This window comes from Contarinia nasturtii, unplaced genomic scaffold (genome assembly GCF_009176525.2).
Source record: "Contarinia nasturtii isolate CC-2019 unplaced genomic scaffold, AAFC_CNas_1.1 Cnas_scaffold_1964, whole genome shotgun sequence".
Taxonomy (NCBI): domain Eukaryota; kingdom Metazoa; phylum Arthropoda; class Insecta; order Diptera; family Cecidomyiidae; genus Contarinia; species Contarinia nasturtii.
Genome location: NW_022199294.1, coordinates 1,403,234 through 1,421,568, shown reverse-complemented (window position 1 = coordinate 1,421,568; position 18,335 = coordinate 1,403,234). Strand labels below are relative to the sequence as shown.

Sequence of the window (18,335 nt, the reverse complement as noted above, 5' to 3'; positions counted from 1 at the left end):
GGCACTTTTTTACCATACAATTACCGAATCGATTGGGACTTCATTTGAATTTTGAATGGACATTCATAGCGAAATGTTTTTTTTTTTCTCGAGTTTTTTTTCTTTGTGTTGAATTTTATTTTAGCCGATATTGTCGCAGTTTTTGCCATAAAAACTCGAGACAGAACTTCGTTATACAGAAGCATAAATCGATTATCATTTCGTAAAATTGACGGACGAAATATTCGAAATAAAAACGACATAGATCCAACTACGGTTGTGTGCAATAGTGTGTGTGTCTGGGTGTAAGTGTGCGCAATCCCCAAGAGTATAAATCGCTTGAGGATCGGTAAATCGCGTTTAAACAGCAACATTCAAGTTTCAAAACAGAGATTTAACTATAAACAACTGAGTACAAGCAAAACTCGTTTTAAGCACATTTCACAAATTTACTCTGATCTGGCCCTTCTCTCACCCTCTCATATCTTTCTTTCTCTCCTTCTCCATCTCTCTCTTGCTCCTTTTCTCATTTCCTTCTGCTTCTCATTTCCTTCTGCATTGTTGCAGTGTGTTTTGATTGAATTACAAAATCAAATGTAGACAGTAGTTCTAAAACGGCAACAGGATATTTCAGTGCTTATCCATTTTGATCTCGGCAATTCCGATTGTATATTGTTTAGAATCCTTTTATTTTACTATTTTTTTCTGTTGAGCTTTGTTTAAATCTATTTAATCAAATGTATGTCTATGTCGGAAATAGTTGTGTTATCCTATTTCGTACAAAACATGAATAAATTCGTTTTTCTTTCACCGAAAACTTTTGCGCAAATATACATTGGTGGAATGAGACAAATAACATCTCATTTAACTCCATTCCACCATATAAATGTGAATACAAACCACTTTGTCTATGAAATTAACATGAGTAGCTTATAGAATATTGATGCACTTTGTGACAGTTGTACTTGTAAATTTGGTTTGGTTCTATTCATTTGTATTACTATGTCAAGATATGTCTCTGGTTTTTTGCCAAACATAATTTTTTCCATTTACTGACTCCATCACAGTGGCTTATGGAAGAGACGAATCAAAGCATATACGACCAAGTTGCAGTGAAAAAATGTCGGACGAATTAAATATGGAATTAAATAGTTTGAAATGGTCAATGTTTTTGCGATAGTTGGAGCATTAAATGAATATAACTAAAAAAAACAATCTTTCCATTTAAATGCTGAATATATAAAATTCAAACAAAAAGCTTAACAAAGCTAAGACAAATATGCATACATAAAACTACAAAGATCCATTAAATGAGGTCCGTTGTTACATTTCATATATGAATTTCAAAAAACCACTTTTTATGGATGAAACTCTACATCCGGTTTTTTGTAGCTGCTAACCTGTTGGGAGTTTTTTTTGTATTAAAATAAGAATAGGTCCACGTTTGAAATGTGTATATTACCTGATTGTGAGTGTGGATAAACTTTCTCCATTTTGACACTGATTGCATGACAACAGACACAAAAAAGTGGAGGACGACGAATCACATACTCGCATTACTGTTTAAAAGTTGTGTGTTTTTTGTATCATTTGAATTTTGTGAAAATGAATAAGACAATGATGATGGGCATTTTCGAGTGTATGTCGTTGTTTTTGTCGTGGGCGGATAAGTTCGTGGTAATGATGTGTTTTTGCACTCAAAATGAATGTCACTGGAAAAACGCATGTGTGAATGTTTATCCCCTTTTGAATTTTACGTTAAGTATCTCTATGTCTGATAAAAATGTTATCAAGCTAATGTATGACTGGCACCGGTACAGATAGTTCAACATTTCGAAAAACATTTGACGCGTCTTCCTTCTATTATTCGTGCCCTGTTAAATATGCATCGCAAAGATGTGTTAGTCAATTATATTGTGACTTTGCCATGTTATTTCAATCATATCCGTACATAATAAACTGTTTTACGTAAGTTATTGCTAGTGAGAGATTCAGTTCGTTGCATGCTAAGCATGAGATATGAAGTATGAGAAAAATAAGCAACATCCAAAGTGAAAGCGCTTCATACCATATTGCCGGCATGACATCGCGTTTAAAAGTCCTTGAATATGATCATCAAGTTTACAGCATACATTTAACCGGGAAAAAGGGTGAATTTATCTTCGCATACTTAATTCATCTGTTCGAGTTTTAAAAAAAATGTTTTAAAGTTATATGCATTTGTTAGAAAACACTTGGTTAAATAGCATCTCCCTCTCAGATTAAAATACGAATACACACATGCAATGTAGTATTTTAAAGCTAGTTGTGTTTTCTTAAACAGTCACAACATCATCAAATTTACTGAAACTTGAGTTCGCTCCTCGAAATAAATGGAAATTAACGGAAGTCATTGCTTTTAAACACAATTTCATAATGCACATAATCCAGGTGGTGTTGCAAACAATGCCGAACTGGGCCGCACTTGTTACCATTCTGCATGTTGGCTTTATGTTTTACGCATGAAATGTTAATCCATTTGGATGACAGTGTAAGACTCTTACATTATAAGAGAGAGAGAGAGAGAGAGAGAGAGAGAGAGACCCGGCTTAGACTCGCCCGTACTCACGCAATGAATACACACATGGATAATAAATTCATATTAGAACAAAATGTTATAATTTGGTTTACGATAATAGCATACTTAATGTAAAAACCCATCCGTCGAAGGATCCGACCTTTCGATTCTCAATTTTGAACACCATCAACGCACGCACACATCACTCAAATGATGTTTCCTATTGCACTATTTACTATTCACTAGTCACTTTCGAATCTCCTTCAGACTTCATAATGATGAATCACATTTTGCACACATCTTTTAGGACGTGATTTACGTTTTTAATGTATTTTATATCAAAATATGGACAATATTATACAATTTTCGTGGAATAAATTTTCTTTTTTTATAATTTTCGGTGCGCTCATAGCAACTATCAAGTAACAAGCTTTACGGCGGGTACATTTTTTGTTGATGAAAAGCAGACAACTACATTTCGTTAAATGTTTTCTTTGAAGATCTCGTGAGCGACCAGAAGAATGAATAAATTCTTTTAACTATTGACGCATTCATGAATGGAATTTTGATATCCGATTGACTCGAGTAAAAAAGGGGGTACGACCGGCATCTATTCTTCCGGAAATTCAACCCGAAAAAAAGGATCTCCTCATTATATGCCGATGTCATACAACAAAAACTCGAACTATTGACCATTTCTCTGAGGTTAAGCTGAAAATGTAAAATGAATAGCTAAAATGGTTGGTCATCCGCTCTCACCCCATTTTTGGTTTCTCATTCAATGGATTCATCATTTCTTCTCACACCCGCCACACTTAAAATCAATTGGTCCGGGTTGTAAACAGCTGGTGCGTGCTTAAGAGTTTGTCTGTGTCCCAATTTTCAAACAATTTCAAAACCAACATCATTATCAAATTATTATCATAATATGATAAATTGATGACTATCAAAACCTAATCGGTTTTCGTTTTGTACAAAGTCGAAAGGTACATGAACCGTTTAAAACCATATCCCAAGCAAATGTGTGCTTGTTTAACTCTTGTTGATGTGAAATTTTAATTAATTTTCATCGAATAAAATTGGTACAACAACTATTTATTACATTGAATTTTAAATAAATTCGCCCAACATCTCGTACGTTCTAATGGTAATTTCCAATTTTGTTTTTCAGGTAGACGGCATTTTCATTGCATGTTAAAACAACAGCGTTGAATCGAATACGATTTGCTTCCGTTTTTCGCGATATATACTGGTAAGCATGTAAATAACATTTAGCAAGTAATCAACAAATGGAAGAAAAAAAAAGAAACAAAAACAACGACCATTATCATGATTTAGATGGTCAAATGAATTACTGGTTCGTGATCGGAAAATTGAATTTCGATTCTTATTTGTCGTTTGTGTGTTAGATTCTGCGTACCATTTCTCACTCGATGCTATATGTATATATTCCAATGTGTTGTGCACATTTTCTATGCGCGCCCGCGCACACAATTTGTACAATGTTGTGTCGTATGTATTTTAATCAGGTAGCATTGTTTTGTTTGTCATATTGTCACCAATAAAATTTAATGTGCCCACGTTTCGTCTCGATTAAACAAATATCGTCCTTCACACGTCACTCAACTGCTCTCACCATCCCAAATGTATCCCGCAACCAAGCCGTCGTATTCCGTTGGCATTTCAATGGTTTTCTTTCTTCCAATATAATAAATTCACACATCGCATATTATGTCATTCGACTGCATTTCGGTTTGTGCGTCATCAAAAACATTTCTACAATTATTTCGATTAATTCGATCAAGTGTTTTGTGCAAGCGCAAACTTTGTTAGAGTCCACCTCAGCATGCCAATTGATTTTGCGAACCATATTAGATAGTTTGATTATTCGATGATGCGGCGTGAAGCATTTTCATCTTCTACCTAGACCCCGTCCAATCATTCAGGCATACATTTGCGAATGCAACGACCATCAGCCACTACGCCATCCCACTTCAGTTTGAAAACGAAAATTTTGCATGCAATTGATTGATTGATTAAGGGTTTTGAATTTAATTGGATTACACTAAATAATGCAAATAGTAATGCCAAGTACAAGACTGTCAAATAAATAGACGATGTGCTTCAATGTGTTTTATCCCCCGATGAGAATTCTGCTCAACAGAATGTGACCATTCAAGAAAATTATTTTCTTGAAAATGTATGGACGACGATGTAGTGTTAATTGAATTTCAATCGGCTTCACCGCTTCTTGGTGTAAGGACGTGCTTCTCATTAAAATATGCCATCATTACCGCATTCATACTCATAGATATTCATAGTCCATTACGAACAAATATCAACTTGATCACGGTAATTAAGTGTGCCGATTTTATGGAATACATCATTTTTGGGGTTTTTTGTCGGCAAGTGGTTTATAATTTTCAATGTAATATTAAAGTCGATTTGATTATAAGTTCTCGCTTCAAATGGACATCAATTCATAAATAAACTTGCTATCCCGTATTTTTTCATAATATACAGTTGAGACACTGACACCAACTGTATATAAACCGTTTAAATAATGTAAATTCCCATCAAAATACTTGAAAGTAATATAATTCAAAAAATGGTAGCACGTGACTTCTGCAATTGACTCAACTTCTTAATTTGATTGGATTGAACTTTTGCATCGTTTTCAATGTTCATATTTTCGGTTATTTTTAATCAAACCACAGTGTTTTACCACTTAAAGCAATTGGTCGGTTCATAAAAGACTCTTTTGTGTATATTTGGAATATTTTTTTTCTTGGTGATCATGTGCGTCTTCAATTTCTTTTCTCGTCGTTGGTTGTTTAAACAAAAAGAAGCATGTTTCTTTTGGTGATTGGTTGCCATTGGCAGCAAAGCACGTCAACGTCCTTTTGTCTTCAGTATTTTTATACACAAAGTTTATCGCTTCTGGCGACCAAAGGAAAACAACACATGTAAAAAATACAAAGTAAAATTCAATCCCTCATAACCAGACCCAACATCACTCACGCACATTGGATTTCATGCATACAACAAAAAACAAACCAAAAATGAAAGTTATTGGAAACAACCAAAATGCATAAACACTGGAATATCAACACAGACCATAACCCATGGTACTGGACATTTGAATCTAATTTCTTACGAAAGCCTTATATTCTTTGTATTTATTAACCACAGAATACATAACGAACGAAACGAAAGCAACATAGAGGTACAAAAACATGGCATTAATTCTCCGGTGAGAGGTAAAAAAGTTGAATGAACCCAAAACACGAAAACTCATTATTCAAGAATTCCGAATTTTTGATACTTTAATTCAATAATTCAACAACGTAATCCAATCAATCAATGCATTTTCGCTCATTATAATTTCGCATTTATTAAATCCACTCAAACTTTATCGAAAATTTCTTCAAGTTTCTTGTTGCCAGTTCATTTTTAAAGTTATTAAAAAGATTAGCTTCTTACAAAAATGGATTATATCTTGAGTTTCAGTCGTAAATTGCAATAACAAAAATTAAGAGCATAAAAAGATTTGAAAATCTTCGAATCGAAAATATTTTTTCGAGAAACTGGTTTTTCGCGTATAATATTCGCAATACATTTGAATTGCTGATAAAATACGATCAAAGTTAAAAGTAAATTAATCAAAGTTAAAAGAAAAAGTAACAAAAAAGGGTGAACAACTTCCGAAAAGTATGGCAGTAAATGTGAGTAGCCAATACTTCCTTAAAATGGTTTGATGCCAAAAAAAAATATTTTCCACAGCATGTTTCCTTCCCGGAAAAGTCGTGCTTATTTTCCATCAAAACTATCAACAGGCGAACGAATGACGAACGAAAAATGTACACTGAAAAACACTGAAAAACTAACACATGGAATGCTCACTACGGTGAACAGTAGACGTTTGAATATTGGAGTTGAAATGAATCCAGGTGGAAAATAAATAAAGAGGTTTTCGTGTGTTTGTGAAAATATGTCGAACTTAGAATTGCTTTAGTTGAATTACCTTTACCACCGTTGCGTTTCGGCTGTTTTTCCATGTCGGGCGTGTGTAGCATTTCCATAATTGACGAAAACTCTTTTTCAGGAAAGAAAAAAAAGTGTGAAACAACCGAAATGTGATGTATTTGCGAACATTCGTTTTCGGAAAATGCTCATCAAACACAGTAAATTTAGTTACACCGTCCATAGCAAGTTATATATGTTAAGTCATGTTCGGTTCACAAAAATCCCCGAACAAAATATGAATATTTTCATATTTATGCAAAAGCATGAACAACAAGTGCTTTAATTTGCTTTATTTCACAATTTAATCCATTGTTTATATAGAAGCAATGCATAACGCAAAAAAAATGCGTGGCACTCAACTCTTCTATTGTAACGAGGAAAAGAAGTTTCATTCCTGATTCTCTTTTTCTCTCTGGTTTTGTGTCCAAACCTGACGAGGTCAACGGTATCCATGCGATTGCAACAACACAATGCTCACCGAAAGAAGGATTGTTGTTTGTCTTGTTTTGAACTCTGGCATATGAAATAATGTCGTATTTTGCCGAAAATCCATGAATAATTAATGTAAAATGTCATACGGTTTTGTTTTTGGCGGGGCGTTGTATACCGGTTCTGAATTGAATCGAATTAAATGTTAATCTGATCAATTTCAAAATGCAAGCCATTGAAAGTGTTCACTGTCGCACACATTTATTCATAATCCGACTGAATAATAATGAAATACATAGACGCAATTGCGTGTTTCCTATATATTCCGCTAAGCTGTTTTAGTGAATTTTGTACCGTGCACACACCGAATTAGATGCGGAATTGTTTCGAGTGCCGAATTGATTTTTGAAATTGTATGGTGTGGCATGATGCAATCTAAATTTGACGGCACGGAAAATCAACAGCAATGAAATGGATTTTTATTGCATGCAACAAAATATTTCCATTAATTATGATTCAATCTAATCTGGGGAAGTGGTCACTGCGTATTCGTTGCAAAATAGAAACTGTTTGCAATGTATATCAAGCACACGCCGCTTCAGCTCATCCAATGACACCATCCACATGCAGAATTATAGCGCAACAAAAGTTTTCTCTTACCTCTTTCTCTCTCTCTCTCACTGCTTTTTCATCTATTTAACCAAATAAAATGAATAATTCAATGTTTTTCATTTATGAAGCTCATTTATGAAAAATAATTCGATGGATTTTCCATACGCATTTCATTATACCGACTGTGCGTTCTAATTCAGATGGAAAAACCAAACGACCCATGTATAAATGTATTACAGAACAACACAAACTGTCATTGAAATCAAGCATGCTCATTAAATATAGGAAATCCGATTTCCAAATACCACACAAATCACATGACGCCGCCGCCGCCGCCACCATCGTCGCCGTCTATTTTATGTAAATGATTTAAAATAACAGTCGGCGGTTTTCGAAAAAAACAACAACAATATTTCGAAAGTATTTTTTGAACATTTGAACTCATAAACACTAAAAGACAATCGAAAGTGGTTCGGGATGGGTGTTGCTGATGGACGCAGGGAGACTTTGGCATGGAGAGAGGAAATTTGAATCAAAGACCAAACCATAAAACATGTGTACCAATAAATTATTAAAATGAATTTTACTGAAAATATGTTTCGGCATAGCAACTACTCATATTCGTAGATATATTAGATCTGCGTTGACTACAAATGATAATGGATTTTGTAGGAATTGTCGACAAAAGATACCCCAAAAATTAATTTATGTAACAAGGAAAAACTTTAACATGTACCACAATGTACATTGCACACACACACACACACACACACACACACGCACACATCGAAAACACATGCACGTCACATTCGGCTAGGTCGGGGTCCACATCGCTTAGGCTTTCAATGTAAATTTGAAAATTCATATTTTATGAATGGCGATTATAATCAAACCGATTGTGATTACATATGTTCAATAACATTGTTTTTGAAATCCAATGAATAGCAACCACCCGCAATCTAAATGTTATACCCATGTACCGCATCCGGAAACGAAACATAATATGTTAATATTTCATCGAACATATATACACACACAACATCGGGCCAAAGCCCATCAAACGATACGGTTACCATGGCAACGCACAATGTTATCTTTAACAGTGATTTTCTACAAATTCAGCATCCAATTACGTAAATAATTTAAAGTGGGGTTGATATTTGACCGAATTTAATTTAGAATAGCACAACATTTCTAACGAAAACTATATAGTACATGCATTTATGAGCTTGCTTAACATACAGTGATTAAAGTAGTTTTGAGCGCAGTTAAATTCTCCTATTCATCTCACAAATGTGCGCCAAATAAAAAACGACGCGGCCGCGTCAACTGTCAAAAACAAACATTTTAAACATATACCAAAATGCATAGTTCTAGCAATATTATTGTTACTGTAGACAAGTAACAGAGTAAATATTTCGCATGGGGTCAATCACGAAATTCTAGTGTATCTAGTTTTTAATAAGATTTCACTAGAAAACTAGAAAATTCTAGTGCGTGAAGTTGGCTCTCAGTAGTTTTTCATATAAATTATATGGCCTTTGGTGTGAAGTTGGCTTCGTTTGTGACGTCATTATTCGCACTAGATTTACTAGTTTTTCTAGTATTTACTAGCGTGATTCGCCCCATGATATTTCGCTACGTAACACGTTGCTTTTTAATTTCAACTTTTTTGTTTACTGCTTTTCGGCCTGTTTGAAGCCAATTTTGATCAAAAATGTGAATCAATAACAAAAAATGGCTGAGTCTTGATATACGAACCACATATTTTTAAATTAATTTGATGGAAGTGAATACGGTCATAATTATTTCGGAAAGTATACATTGTATTTCAACATTTAATGGACAAATTCTAGGTTAATTTTCCATGCCAGTGTGTTAACTCTAAATGAATTTTTGGTAAACTTATATAACACCCTATGAATTACTAAACAAATTACCGTTTCAAAACCTGAAATTTTACCAATCATTTTAAAACTCAAGGTAAAGTCGGGTAGAGCGCTAGAATTGTTTAGCAGTTTCACAATTTAATGAGAATATTCAAAGAGGATGCATATGCTTGTTATCATACATGTTTAAATAAATTCTTTTTTGGCTTCCTCTTCGGAATACTGCACCGTAATTTTATACCCAAACATTCATGCACAAAAACTATTTTCAGAGACTTTATCACTACCACGAAAAATGTAATTCAATATGAAAATGCGTTATGAGTTGGCTCCAAATATCTAATCTAATCAAAATTGAGAACTTTTCTGGTTCGATGCCAAATTTTCTGTTTGGCTTCAAACTTTTTTTAAAAACATTTTTAAATAATTTCTCATTTTATGCACACAATTATCTTAACTGAATAGGTAAAATATGAGAAAATAATGGCCAATTTAAATGACGCTACCCAGTCCAACCCATTTAAAACTTGAATGTGCAATTAAATGTTTGTATTCATTCAAAAAAAAGTAGCACAATATCCTCTTATATATTGTGTTGTTGTCAGTAACAGACCAAATACCAATAATTGTACTTGAATTCGTTGAATTTTTCCGACTCATAGGAACAGAAAGATATTTCGTTCGATATGCGAACGTGGTCGAAGTGCCTATTCCAAAATGCATTAGGGTTGCTGTTCTAATTCAAAATCGATTCGAAATCTATTTGTTGATTTTCTTCAAAAATTCAATAGAAACATCCTACTAGAATTGAAATACCAATGATATTATAACGAAGGTTCGTCCATTTCTTATTCACAATATCGAACGATCGGATGTAACTATTATAATCGTATTATATGTTCAATTCTCTATGTTCGTTTCAAATATTCAAAAGATACTTTGTAAAATATGAATTACATAAAACTGTGTCAAAAGCATATCCCCATCACAAAACACACTGTATTTTCAAAATTGAATACGCACTGACAGAGAGAATTGTTTAACATATTCAATTATGTAATCCTTCAAAAGCAGAAGTTTCTACATCTATTCAATTTCAAACTTAATTGGAATTATTAGGAATCGTTTATTTTGATATAATCATAAATCTTAAAATTGAACGGAAACGAACCCTTGATCAATTTTATTTAAAAGAAGAGGTTGAAAAAGAAAATCCTATATTTTCGCATCGCACGCAAACTCTTTATTTAAAACTTCTGAAACCCTTAAGCAATTCCATGCGAAACAATTACAAAGTTTTATGCTAAAAAATTGCAATTGCCATCTGGGTAAGAAATTGCGTTTTTTCTATATTACTTTGCACAAACACACAATAAAAATGCAATAAAAATGTTATGAGTTTCGTTGTCAAACTTTTCCGAATTAAAAATGCAGCAAAAAATGTGATTCACTTAATTTTTCTGTTGTTGTTTTTGTAAATGAATTTATTAACAAATTATTATGGATTTTCATGCGATATAAATTTCAATAAATGAAGGGAAATCATTTGATTCGTTCGATTAATTTGATTGCTACGCATTCGATTGCATTGAAATCGTGTTTTAACCCATTTATTCGGCAGGCAGAACATAATATTTGCACACATTTTTGTATGTTGTATGTCTATAGTTTGGAACAATGATGTAAATTAGGGGCCATATCGAATTTAATGGAAATCTAATGTACATTCGTAACATAGATTACTGAATGCGAAAGATTTCACCCGAAAGGAATATTCATTCATTCGCACTGCGTAAATGGAATGTGCAAAAAAAAAAGAAATACTATTCAAGCCCTAATAGATGGTAAATTGTGAAAGTACTGTTCCAATTCCATACACCGTACAGCTGCATAAAATCATCAATTTTCCATTGGTATCGCCACTACAAATTCGTTTGTCGGATTGAGCGATTAAAATGGATTCATTCAACGTTGTTTATGTTTTACGACCCCGTCTAACATACTATACAATGTCGATGGGTCGATATTCCTTTTTCTCTTCTTCTTCTTCTTCTTGTTCTGCTTTTCTACTGCATTCACAATATCCTATTATGTTTTCGGTTTTATGGTTGAAAATGTGTGCCTGTGTGTATATCAGCTGAGCGCGCGCCTATTTCATTCATCAATTGTGTATATGAGCCTGCATTGAATGCTAAATATGTGTATGTGTATGCGGTTAGCGATTGCGAAAAATGCGAAATGTTCGACATGGTTCGGTGTGTGTAAACTGTGAATTGTTGGTAAAGAAACGCATTTCTTTGGCCACAAATTAAGGGATAAATTCGTTACGGTGGTTTTAACAAGAGAGAGGTTTTATTATTGCCTTTCCCTCTGCAGTTTCCAAGGATAGAGAGAGAAAGAGAGAGAGAGCACATATATTTCGGCAGCACACAAAGAAATAACTCTTTGTTAGTCTTAACTGTGGGCATCTTTGAATAGTGTATCCGAGCGAGGAATATTTCTTTGGATAATTTATTTAGACATTCATTGTTTTTACCATAAATCCTCGACATCATTGCTATATTATCATTATCACTGTTATTATTGCTGCCTTGTGCACAGCATATTTCAATTGAATGCTTTGTTCAAAAACCATCTTCCGCATTCGAGTCAAAAATCTTGCAATAGCTTTGGGACAAACTCTTTAAAAATTTTTTTCTGCGCTTATATTGTGAAATAGCAAATTACAAGAATCGCTGGAGATATTCCGCTCCGTTTGTTTCGTCAAGGGAATGAAATCGCCCAATAGATTTTCATTGTTACGAGATGCTCATCTTGAAGATATGCACGTGTACGCATCCTTTTGACAATAACCTTTCTTTTTCATCGCCATTTCATATAATGACATTCACCACCATGAAAATGAATTTTGGAAATGTTCGACTAATTGATGCCTTTCACACGCGTAAAATGATTCAAATGAATGTTAATAATGACATTGGCCGGCGTTAATGATCTGCCCAAAAATGTTAATCGGAAAAAGCAAACTGAAGAAAGATTGTGAGAAAGACAAACAAATAATCAACACACAACACAAACACGATACATTTTGCAAACATTGCGAATGCGACTAGATATATTTGACAATTACTTTGAAATTACAAACATTCCTTGCGACACTCGCATTTGTGCGTCCTTCGATTCAGTTCGAATTATACTTAACACTGGTGCCGGAGAAACAATCTTTCCAAGACGCACACACATACGAAACATGACCAACAGTGAAAACTAAAGTTTATGGCTCGTAGCGAAAAATGGTGGGTGTGTGTGTGTTGCAATTGCGAATATTTGTTGGGAAAAGTTTAAAGTGCTCGGCAAGGAGTGGCAAGGATCAAGGCGAAGTGAATACAAAGTCACTTTCGAGGACAGAATAAAATGGCGCTTTATTGCAAAGATTACATAGCATCGTTTGTCTCCCAATTTTCATTCAGTATTTATTGAATAGCAAAGGAATTACTTTGGCAGCATTTTGCACGATAAAAATGTGAATGAACAAAACTGAGTGCACGTACTATTAAAATTCCACGAATGTAGGTGACACGGTAAACTTTGGATGGGATGCGCTCATCCAGCAGCATGTTATTGCCACTGATGGGAAAGCAAAGAAGACACACACTCGCAAAAAAGAGAATAGGGAATAAAAAAAAAAAACATAATTTATTTACCGAAACGTAAGCACGAACCATGACAATCGCGAGAATCGCAAACTTGTGGAAGACAAGAACAAACAACATTCGTTCGCATTGTGGATACTGCAAACCAAATGGCATTTCACTATGTCTCAACGAATCGATAGCAAAAAATTGCACATTGACACTGAACCAATGAGCTCATATTGTTGCCCGTCGAAATGGTAATGGCATAGAAGCTGCTGTGTTGCTATACGGTGAATATGGATTTTTGCTGTCGTTTGCTTATCACAGTCAGCGTACAGCATTTATGAATTGCTCCGAATACCTTTGCCTTTTAAATGTATAATGAAATTGTAAAATTTTGCGCACGTCACATGGAATTATGTGACACACACACAAGAATAACTTAGCCTAGGATAATGCGATGTAAGCGTCAAACAAAACGGAACCAAATATTTAGCATGCTGTAACGAAAAATATTCGTTTCCGATTACAAGTAGTCTGTGTGACAACAAATTCCGTTACAAATTCGAAGTATTTATACATACACGTGAACATCTGTTCATTCAAACAACATGCTCAACACCAATATAATCCGGCATTCTCAGAGTATTGCAATTGTATATGGATGGGACACTCTTTAGATACATTGCCAAATGTGTTGGATTCCAAAACACCCTTCTATGATAAAGTGAAAAGTGTCGAAATGAAATTCATTCGGGATTCTTGTTATCCCATTAAAAGCATTGAAATGCGAATGAATAATATTTGTTTCAGTGGCAGGCGACATTTAAACGGGTATCTTCCTCTTTCCTCTCTCTTCCTGTCTGTCTATCTTTCTCTTCTCTATGAAAATATTCCAGATGAAAGATTGACTATTTTATTAAGTCCGTCTGCAGTTATATTTAGCGGGAGAGTCTGCATAAGAACAGACGGATTCAAATCAAATTCATTTTCAAAATTGATTATAATTAAGATTTATTTGATGCATAACATTTCGTTTGTTTGGGTGGTCCCGAAGTTATCACAGCGCATTGTCTTCTATGCCGCACAATGGCTTATTTTTTTTTTTTTGAAATTTGGATCTACTGAAAGTGGATTATATCTAAGAGAAGATAAAAGACAAAGTTAAAAGAGAATCTCAAAATGTATACCCCATTTCATTTTTGCTTCTAAAATAAACAGCGACAAATGAAAGAAACAACACCAACCCAGCCTAATTTCAAGCAAACTAATTGACCATCTGCTTTGTGAGTACTTGGGTAGGGAGATTTTGTGTATAATAACACGAAGCATGAAAAAAAAATCAAAATACAAAGCGAGTGTAACGCCTTCAACATCAATTTGAAATAAAATGTGTTCGAATCGTGATTGAATGAAGAATAACAAAAAATAAAATCCTTTTCCAAGCCATTAAATTTCGTTCATTCATCATTTCCAGCGTCGAATTCTCTGTGTTGTTCATGGTCGTCGTCAATACATGAGGATGGAACGTCTCAAATGATTCAAACAAATGTTATGTTACGTAATTAATGGGTTTCATTCATGCATTTTTCGCTTAAGTCGTCAAATTATTTTACGAAATATACCAACTTGCAAGGCCAACTGCCGAAGGATAAAAAGTTTTATATAAATATTAAAAACCAATAAAAATTGTTTTTCGCCAGTCCACATAGGCCATCAACAAAGAAAAGTTTGCAAAACGCCTATTTAATCATTATCATATACTACAATATATACTAAAACGTAGCAATATTTGCAGTATGTTTTATTTTCAAACAGAAAACTTCGTTCGCTTCCGTTGATACAACAATCCTCGTCAAAAGTTGCATCATTATATTTGGCTTGCGTCTCGCTTTTTTTCATCTTTTTTTGGCAGTCACAAAAACTAGAGCAAGAATTTAATATCCCAAAAAGCAATTTATCTCGACTCTTTTTTTTCTTTTGTACATTGCCATCGCTTTCGTTGTGGCGAAAAAGAGAGAAAAAATGCCAATGAAATAAAAGAATGAAAACTGTCTGTGTATGGTCATAAATCATATGAAAAAAAAATCGGTGAAAATGATTTACTAATAACCAAAATGGGCCAACTCAATGCGAAAAAATGATTGGAAACTTCCTCGTAAATTCATCTTATCGCTTTGTTATCTACATAAATGTCTTATCTAAAAGATTGAATATTTGCTAATAGCAACACCTTTTTTACACTTTTTTTTAAATGGGAAAAATGCGGATCGGTTACAATTTTTTTTTTGTTATAATTGGGTCGTCGGTGGAGGTGGCTCATCAGTTTTTTGAATATGGAATAAATCAAATTGGATACAATGGTTCATCAGACGATAGAGAGAGCAAGGGCAAGATTTGATTTCCTTGTGAAAATGGAAACGAGAAAATTCAATTTTCACCTTAATCATGGTTTTTAAGTGTAACATTGCTAACGCCATTGTTTGCCCGCAAATGCATCATCCAGCTAAAAATGTGAAATTTAATCGTTTTTTCCAGCAGCAAAAATGCGAACATTTTTCTTCTTTTTTCATTGCTATGAAGCATTTTGATCAAAAATGATTCTTACAAGGACTCAAAAACTTACGAAATCATGGTCTTTTGTGATATTATTGCAGGGCATAAAGAATATCTTCGTCTTTACAATTATGCCTTTGTAAAAAATGTTTGTTCGTTAAAGGGAAAGTTTCATAAGAAACTGTAACTCAAAAGTATTTCAAGTTTTGCGGCATATCCGATGAAAATTTGACGGAAAAAAACCGACGCGCGTTTAATAAAATTAAGTTCAGATTATGAACAAAAGCCATATATTCGATGCAAAATATGACGAAGAATGAAATGCTCAATAACATTAGAACAAAGTAAAAAAAATGCAATATATTGCTGTGAAAATGCAAAAATTTCATTAAATGAAAAATATCTCGTTTCGTCTAGAAGAAAAAACACCATTGCGATATTATGAGCTCATGTTGCATTAATTTTTATTATTTCCTCTTGCAATTTCATGGCATTTTTTAATGTCTTCAAATGATCTGTTGAGCAAAAAAAAATGAAGTGAAACTCTCTTCACCGAACCATGAGAATATTCAACATCAAAGAAAAAACACACATTTTTCGAAGCCAATTCAAACGAGATTCAATTACATTAAGGTAGCTTTCATTAATTAAAATTCTGAAGAATTTTGAAGAGTAAGCATTTTACGTGCTGCTTTGAATTGCAATTTGCTTCTTATAACTGCAAAATTCATCACCGACAAGTGTTCGATCATAAATTTTAAGGGGCGCATTGAATTCGCATAAATCAGATGCACTAAAACAGAGTAATGCGCCCATGTTGTGCATGGCAAAAATAGTTTCACTTATAAGAGGCGAACGAAAAGACGCTGTATGGCACAGCACGCTGAAGACAGCTTATTGTCGTACGTTTCATGTGGCATATAGAAATGCGAAGAAAAAAGTAATGAAAACAAAATATAAAAGAACTTTGAAAATAAAACACATTTTATCCGTATAGAATGTGAATAAATGTCAAAGTGATAAATCAATACACTCTGTCTCAGATGGCGTTCTTTAGTCAATCGTCGTGAGTTCAGCGGCACCATGTGTGTATGATGTGAGTGTGCAGTTTGAACATTTTTTTTCTTCTTCCTTGTTATCATAATTTTGTTGCAATCTTCCGCTATCAATTTGCAAACATTGAGTGTGCCAATGTAGAAGTTTTGTTTCACAAAAACGCGGCCTTTCACTTTATCAGCGAACTTTTTCGATAAACTTCTGATTCATTCTCATTCAGAGTCTTTTTTCTGTGATTTAAGGCTCGTTCATTTTCCCACAGACGAATACATTTTTTTTTGTTCGTAATTTTCTTTGCCATATGATTTATTTATGGCTTTTGATGCCGTTTCGTTCCATTTTTCGTCTTTGGATCGTTCTTTCACAGCAATAAATGTCAATCGACTGAGATATTTGAAACAAATTTACTTGAGCATTAACAGACGAAAAGTTGCCAACTAAATGTGTGTGTTTTTTTTTGTTCGCCAAAGCGATTATTATTGGGAATTATGACCATGAATATGGATAAAAAAGTATGCGGAGTTTTTTTTGTATAAGTCGCGCGACGATTTTAGTCAGAGTTAATGCAGTCTAGCCGATACATTTAGTTTTCGTGATAATAATAATGGTGACGGTAACAATTGAATTCGGTGGATTTAATGCGGTGCTAATTGTTTAAGTCTACCCGTTTGTCGAAGTTGCCTTTAGGTCCCAAAAGTGAAAGTCATGATTTCACATAAATTTGTGGCGAAATGTGGTTTTTTATTCTTAATTACGAAAAAACTAGTGATAAGCAGAACAATTTAAGCGTTAAGTAAATTTGTGATCTCATCAGTGTGACGCGAAATGAGAAACGAACAAAAACCATATTAGATTGGTGTGTTGCATTATCACCGCATTAAATTCGTTGAAAGGAAAATTGAGGCAATTTTTTCTTTGCTCGTTCAACTACCGTCGCCAATTTCAGCATGGTGAATGTTGGCCACGATAACAAAAGTGGAATCTCGTGTACAAGTGCAATTATACATACAAATGGTTCTATTAAAATGTATCGAGACGTGCTTTCGACGACCTTTTTTCACGTATTTCGAAAGCGTTTTTATTCATTCATATATGCACACATGGCATTTATTGATGGCTCTGAAGTGTAATAACCCTTTTTGTTAAGCACACGCACACCCGCTTTTTGTCCCATTTCTAAACGTAACAACCCAAAATCATTGCGGGCACCGTGTCACAAAATAACAAGGACACGAAAGCAACGGTAATAGCTGGCTTGTATTTGTTGTTAAAAATTTTGTCATTTGAAGCAGGAGGACATCTACACATATTTTCGACTGGCAATTTGTCTGTGATGCAAAAGTCAGGTACGAACAATGCAATCAATTTACATGGATGAAGCGAATATGTACGCAATTTTATTATTATCAATCCCAACAAACGCAACGGTATTTCCATCAACGATTGAGGAAAAAAAAGAAACAGCGAATGACAAAAAAATGGCGAGAAATGTGGAGAGCGATATTGCCAAACTTATTCATGTCGCGTCGTGTTTTGGTGCGACTAAATTTAACTTTGATATGAAATTTTCCACGCACTGTTGTTCACTCTTATCGA

The 18,335-nt window shown here is 34.0% G+C and overlaps 1 protein-coding gene across 3 annotated transcripts in view; it reads left to right on the top strand.

Moving 5' to 3' along the window:
• Positions 1-18,335, top strand: part of LOC116347548 — a 244,078-nt gene that overhangs the window by 124,873 nt on the left and 100,870 nt on the right. For 2 of the 3 annotated variants that reach the window (XM_031778169.1, XM_031778168.1), the window contains one exon: positions 3,708-3,788. The exons of the other annotated variant lie outside the window; for it this stretch is intronic. The gene's annotated coding sequence lies outside the window, so the exon portion shown is untranslated. The remainder of the gene's footprint in view (positions 1-3,707; positions 3,789-18,335) is intronic. 3 annotated transcript variants of the gene reach the window in all.